Source organism: Penaeus chinensis, chromosome 25, assembly GCF_019202785.1.
Source record: "Penaeus chinensis breed Huanghai No. 1 chromosome 25, ASM1920278v2, whole genome shotgun sequence".
Classification (NCBI taxonomy): Eukaryota; Metazoa; Arthropoda; class Malacostraca; order Decapoda; family Penaeidae; genus Penaeus; species Penaeus chinensis.
In genome coordinates, this window is record NC_061843.1 from 11,514,814 (window position 1) to 11,521,071 (window position 6,258).

The 6,258-nt window shown below is 33.2% G+C and overlaps 1 long non-coding RNA gene across 1 annotated transcript; it reads right to left on the bottom strand.

The window, feature by feature from the left end:
- Positions 1–1,682: 1,682 nt before the first annotated feature.
- Positions 1,683–5,965, bottom strand: LOC125038476. Its single transcript, XR_007116055.1, has 3 exons — positions 5,875–5,965; positions 3,541–4,005; positions 1,683–1,951 (listed from the first exon to the last, which is right to left on the bottom strand). It is a non-coding gene; the product is annotated as an uncharacterized LOC125038476 (long non-coding RNA).
- Positions 5,966–6,258: the final 293 nt, after the last annotated feature.

Genomic DNA, 6,258 nt, shown 5'->3' on the forward strand with positions numbered 1-6,258 from the left:
AATAGGCTATACTTTTGTCATTATAGGACCAAATTTCCAAATACTGGTATTTCTTTTCTTGCTTATACAAAAATATCCTGTAATGTTGAAACCAATAAAAAAAATTAGAAACAATTTTCTTATTGTCACACATTATTTACTTATCTGATGTGTAAATTTTTATTACATGAATTTGACAACTGAGAAAACCTTAGAAAAAAGAAAAAGAAAAAATGTCATGACTGCCTGTATTAATTATATCTAAAAATATTAAGATTCAATTTTTTATTTATTTAAAACAATACACATCATTACTCCGACATACAGTAATGTTGCTGCTTATGCTTCTTGCTATTTGCATTAGATTTAAAAAATCTGAAATGATAATGTTATATCACATAAAATGTGGCTGTAAGCCATCATAAGGCATTTGATAAATACTTACAATTTGTGAATATACTACCATTCCCTTATCCTTTTAAAATTGATACACGTCAAATTAATCCCATTAGCAAGTGGATGTAACATGTATGCCTCATGAAGAATATGCATATAATAATCCTGAGGATGATGAGAAGGAGTGACAAGGCAAAAGTGCTGGAGCTAGTGATTGCAAAGTCAGATATACCACTGAGATACGTCACCCTCATACATATACAACAGCCTGGGTCAAAAGTCTCAATGCAAAATAAATACTGTATTCATGGGGAAGAAAATTTGTGCTGTCAATAAAATCATGCCATGCTGTAGCAACAACATGAGCAGATTAGTTATTTGAGAATGATTTCTAACATTACTTTCTATTAAATGACAAAGGATGTTATGATTTCTCAACCAATTAGTGGAGGGTCTTGGGCATTGAGACTTGAGAAATAATGAAAACATCGGGAAATGGAAACTAAAAAAATATATATTCTTTTATTTTACAAAACATATAAATGCCTTATGCTATGTAAGAAATTATTAACTTATAAACGCATCATTAAAAAACAACAAAATCATTTCTTAAGTTCCAAAATGTGCAGTTCAAGTATATTCAATATGAAAAAAAAAAAAAAAAAAAAAAAAAACCATCCAACAACATTATTACAAGCTGGAAAGATATTCGGATTTGCAACATGCAAAAATAAACCATAAGTAGCTTAACAAAAGAGTGAAAATACTATTATTCATGCCTATTTTTGCAGTAACATTTTGAAGATGTATTCTACTAATATGTACTGATTCTTAAAATTCAGAGTAAAAATAAGTAACAGTCTACTCTTAAAGTGGTCTTCCCAGGATATATCCTCATAGCATGAGGGAATACCTTTAACTTGTCTATATCTATAAAAGACAACAACAACATTTGCAGGCATGATGCTATCTCTTCATAAAAGGTATAGATATCTTTGAGCTAATATTATAAAAAAAAAGAAGAAAAAGAAAAAAGAAAGAGAAAAGATACAGAATTCAACCTTTTCTGATTTTTTATATCACTGGAGCCACCTAATTTTAGTGTAGCTGATAATATTATAAATCTATGAAAAACAACATGTAGAGGAAAAATGTATTCAAAAGCAAGACATCTACAGTCATGCATTCCAGATTATATGTAAACCTATAAAAATATATTTCACACATGTAATCACAAATAAGCCAAAGGAAAAACTTAGATGAAAGAAAATAATAAGACAAAAGATTGATGCCTACAAGGTAAAATATCATCTAATAATTGATCTACTGTTATATGAAAACAATTAATTTCAAAATATTCTTATAGAGAAATAAACTATGTACTTTGAGAATGAAGTGATTTATCCTCAAAACATTCATAAGAATTATTCAAGATTCACATACACAGATTACAAGATATTAGGCTTACGCATACTTTGTCAAAATGGTATGTTACATCATGTGGTTCTTCACATTAGTTGATGTAGTTACCTTGGCAGGGCATCCTACTAGCTGGCATGTATGAAGGAAGCACAACCTGTGAAAAATTATGGAAAAATTAGGAAGAAAATTAGGAAGATTAATCAAATTTTGGTAATAGTATTCCATATATTTACACTGTAAAAGTTGACTGGTTTGACTAAACTTAGCAACCTTAGGTGAACATGTACAAAGTTTCAGGAGGAGCAGTCTTATCTGTGAGAGAATTTATTTATTGTGCACTAATCAGTACATATTAATGTAATTTCAAACTGACCAGCTTACCAGTACTAGACAAAAAAAAACAAGAAAACAGAAAAGAAATTTCTTATGTCTATTTTCTTAAGTCAAAGTAAAGGGAAAAAAAACAAGAAAACAGAAAAGAAATTAATATATTTCTTATGTCTATTTTCTTAAGTCAAAGTAAAGGATAATTAACTGCACTGCTTCTGCTCATACTTTCTCTCCTGACCATTACTGCTACACCTAAGACGTCTATGCCCTTATTCATTTTTTTATTTACTATTCTGCTGAATAACCACATTTTAAATTGTTTTATTGATCTATTCATTTATTTCATACCACCCCTAATGTCTTGTGGTAAAGTGGCCTATCTGTTTATGTGGGCAATTCTTTCTCCTTTCTTAGGTGTTCTACTTCAAGTCTATTGCTGGTTCTCGTCTCTTCCTTATTATTGCCATCATCTGAGTGTGAGCCCTTGCCTTCCATATTATCATATTCAACATAATCCTACTGTATATTACCAATGCCTTTGCAATATCTGCCCATACACCTGATTTCTTTGAATTTCTAATGGCTTTTAATTAATTCTGGGCTAACTATATTATATTCTCAAAGATGTAGTGTCCTGGTGCAACTGTAATCTATATTCTATAAGTCATTTTAAAAACTACTATCCATAGACTTTATCTCAGTCTGACACTGGTCAGCTTTACCCCCTTTTTAAAAATGTTCACATTCACTAAAAACCCAGTGTATATTTTTGATGAGAAAACAAGCATCTTTGTTACAAGCAGCTCTTTAATGCTTGAATTAAAGTATATGTACTTTGCAGATTTAAAACTCAACATAGAGGAGACATGCTACCTAAGCTAATCCTACTGGAAATATAATAATAGTGCCATCTTCTGCCTGCACTTAAAAAGGGAACATATAATGTACCACTTAACTGTAAGCACTATCTACCTATCTATCACCTGGTGGGATATTCTCTTACTGGTCAGTTTCCTAGCTTTAAACCACATACTTTCTTCTCACCAGTGTTGTAACTACTGTAAAGCCTTCAGTTCATGTTCTTCAACTTGATGAAATATTCCTTCCCTTTACTGCTGAAATGCCTGACCCGACCTTTCCTTTCTTTTAAGAATAATGAGAAAATGTAAGAAAACATACATTTCTTATACATTTTCTGATGTTGTTATGAAATCTAAACAGTATCTTAGGAAATCATACCTAATGCTTTATTCAAATAATGCTTTGGTGTAATTATTTCACTTAAAACATTAAATAAGAATTTAAATTCTACATTAATGATAAGACCAAGTTCCTGCCATGTAAAATAAAACATCACATTAAATTATTTAGTCTGTCATGCAGTTATACAACAACTTAAAAATAAGACCTTACCAATGAGTTTCATCTTGCTCACATAACTCCACAACCGGAAACACCGGTATTTTCCCTTATGTTCTCAGCAATTACGGGTTTCAGAAAATCCACCCCAGAGGCCAGCACCTTGATAACTGGGTTAAGTGTCTTAGCAATTGTTAACAACACTTCAATTGCAGGAGTTATCATTTCCATTGCAATAGTTAATATTCTGGCCAAAAGCCCAATTAACTGAGCTGTTATGGATATTATCCGAGCCCATAGAGCCAACATCTGTGCCCACATGATAAGTATCTGCATCAATATATTCATCAACTGTACTGATAAGGACATCATTTCTGCAGTCCTGGGCGATGAGCAAGACATTCTGGTGTGTTCTGTTTGCGGTATCATTTTAAGTACCGTGGTTATCTTTGCCTCGGAGGTTATCTTTGAGGTTTGACTTTGTCCCAGTTAATGCTGCGTCTCTCCCTGTCAACTCATCTGTCATGGCAGCAAGGAAATATTTTAGGATATCACTGATGTGTATGAAAATTGAAAAAGAAAAAGCACCTATTCATTAAAAATGCTCAGAGAAAATGTTTAAGAAAAATAAATGCCATTAAAAAGCAAGAAGTAAAAAATGCAAATATAAGAATTGTACAAAAAAAAAAAAACTAATTCTAGGGGATTAAAAAAAAATAAAATGATAAAGAAATCATCTTCTAAATAATCACTGCTTGAGAAGGAAAAATACCCTGAGAAAACAGAAATCTAACATGGAACAAATACTGCTTGAGAAAAATCATTGGAGGAAAAGAAATTAAAAAATGTGGCACGAGTGAAGAAAACAGTTCTCGTGGGGAAAAATAATGATAGAAAAAATGTTTTCATAAGAAGAAAGGTCACATGAAAAAAGTATGTAACTGGAGATAACATTTGTAGCTTGGGAATGAAATGTTTTCATTAAAAAAACCCCCAAAAAACAGTGTCAAATGTGATAAATATATGGCCTTCAAAAAATATAGAATATGAAAATAAATGAATTGAAAATAAAATAAAGAGAAAGAATGAAGAAAAGAAGTGTTTAAATAAATAACTAAGATAAAAATCTCAGTTCATTCAAAATAAAAATGCTTATCAACTGAAATAAGGGGCTTTGAAAAATATTCTTTGCCCTCAAAATGTTAAATATCAAATGGAACATATATCACTTGAAAAAAACAAAAATTGTTCTAAAAAGAAAAAAAAAATGCTTTCAGAATCAAAGGAAACTTTGGCAAGTAACTTATTTTGGGAGGAAGAGGAAGAAGAGAAAGAGAAACAGGAAGAGAAGTGGGAAGGAGAGAGGGAAGAGGAAGAGAAGTAGGAAGGAGAGGAGGAAAAGGAAAAGGAAAAGGAAAAGGAAAAGGAAGAGGAGGAGAAGAAGAAGAAGAAGAAGAAGAAGAAGAAGAAGAAGAAGAAGAAGAAGAAGAAGAAGAAGAAGAAGAAGAAGAAGAAGAAGAAGAAGAAGAAGAAGAAGACGAAGAAGAAGAAGAAGAGGAAGATGAGGAATAGGAGGAAGGAGGAAGGAGGAAGAGGAAGAGGAAGAGGAAGAGGAAGAAGAGGAAGAAGAGGAGGAAGAGGAAGAGGAAGAGGAAGAGGAAGAGGAAGAGGTGGAGGAAGAGGAAGAGGAAGAGGAAGAGGAAGAGGAAGAGGAAGAGGAAGAGGAAGAGGAAGAGGAAGAGGAAGAGGAAGAGGAAGAGGAAGAAGAAAGAGAAGAAGAGGAAGAGTGTGATAGTGATGATAATGGTGGTGGTGATGGTGAGGCAGAGGAAGGATAGGAAGAGGAAAAGGATAAGGATAAGGATGATGATGATGATGATGATGATGATGATGATGATGATGATGATGATGATGATGATGATGATGATGATGATGATGATGATGATGATGATGATGATGATGATGATGATGATGATGATGATGATGAAGAAGAAGAAGAAGAAGAAGAAGAAGAAGAAGGAGAGGAAGAGGAAAAGGATGATGATGATGATGACTGATGATTGAGAGGGAGAGTGAGAGGGAGAGGGAGAGGGAGAGGGAGAGGGAGAAGGAGAGGGAGAGGGAGAGGGAGAGGGAGAGGGAGAGGGAGAGGGAGAGGGAGAGGGAGAGGGAGAGGGAGAGGGAGAGGGAGAGGGAGAGGGAGAGGGAGAGGAGGAGGAACGGAAGAGAGAAGATAATAATAATGATGATATGAATCAAAATGCACAATCCAACCACCTCTAATTCACTCATCAAAGAATCCAGCACAAATTTCAAAATTTCCCAGGCCTATGACCGAATTTACAGTACCTATCGAGCACATTATCAAAATTCAGAATAAATACTAACCGGACAGTCAGAAAATAGGAGAGTAACCAACACTATTTTTGTTATCCGTATTATGAAGTCCCAACTACGTAAATGAAGCGTTTCGTTTTGCTGTCTTGAAGGTTTCGATGAGGCTATGGTATAAGCGAGCCGTAGATTTTTTTTTATCTTTTTTTGTTATAGTAATGATTACAATTATCAAAATTATCAAAGGATTACGGAATTTTGGGCAGAGGAAGATGGATGTTTTTTTTTATTTTATGGTGTTGATTTGTCATTGGTCTTTTATCGACGTAATCGTCACTGACTGCAATCCCTTTTTTTTTTATTATTATTATTTTTGTTATATTAATTCGTCTAAGAACGAATAGAACCGGGGTAGAGGAAGGCGATCCGTATAATTGA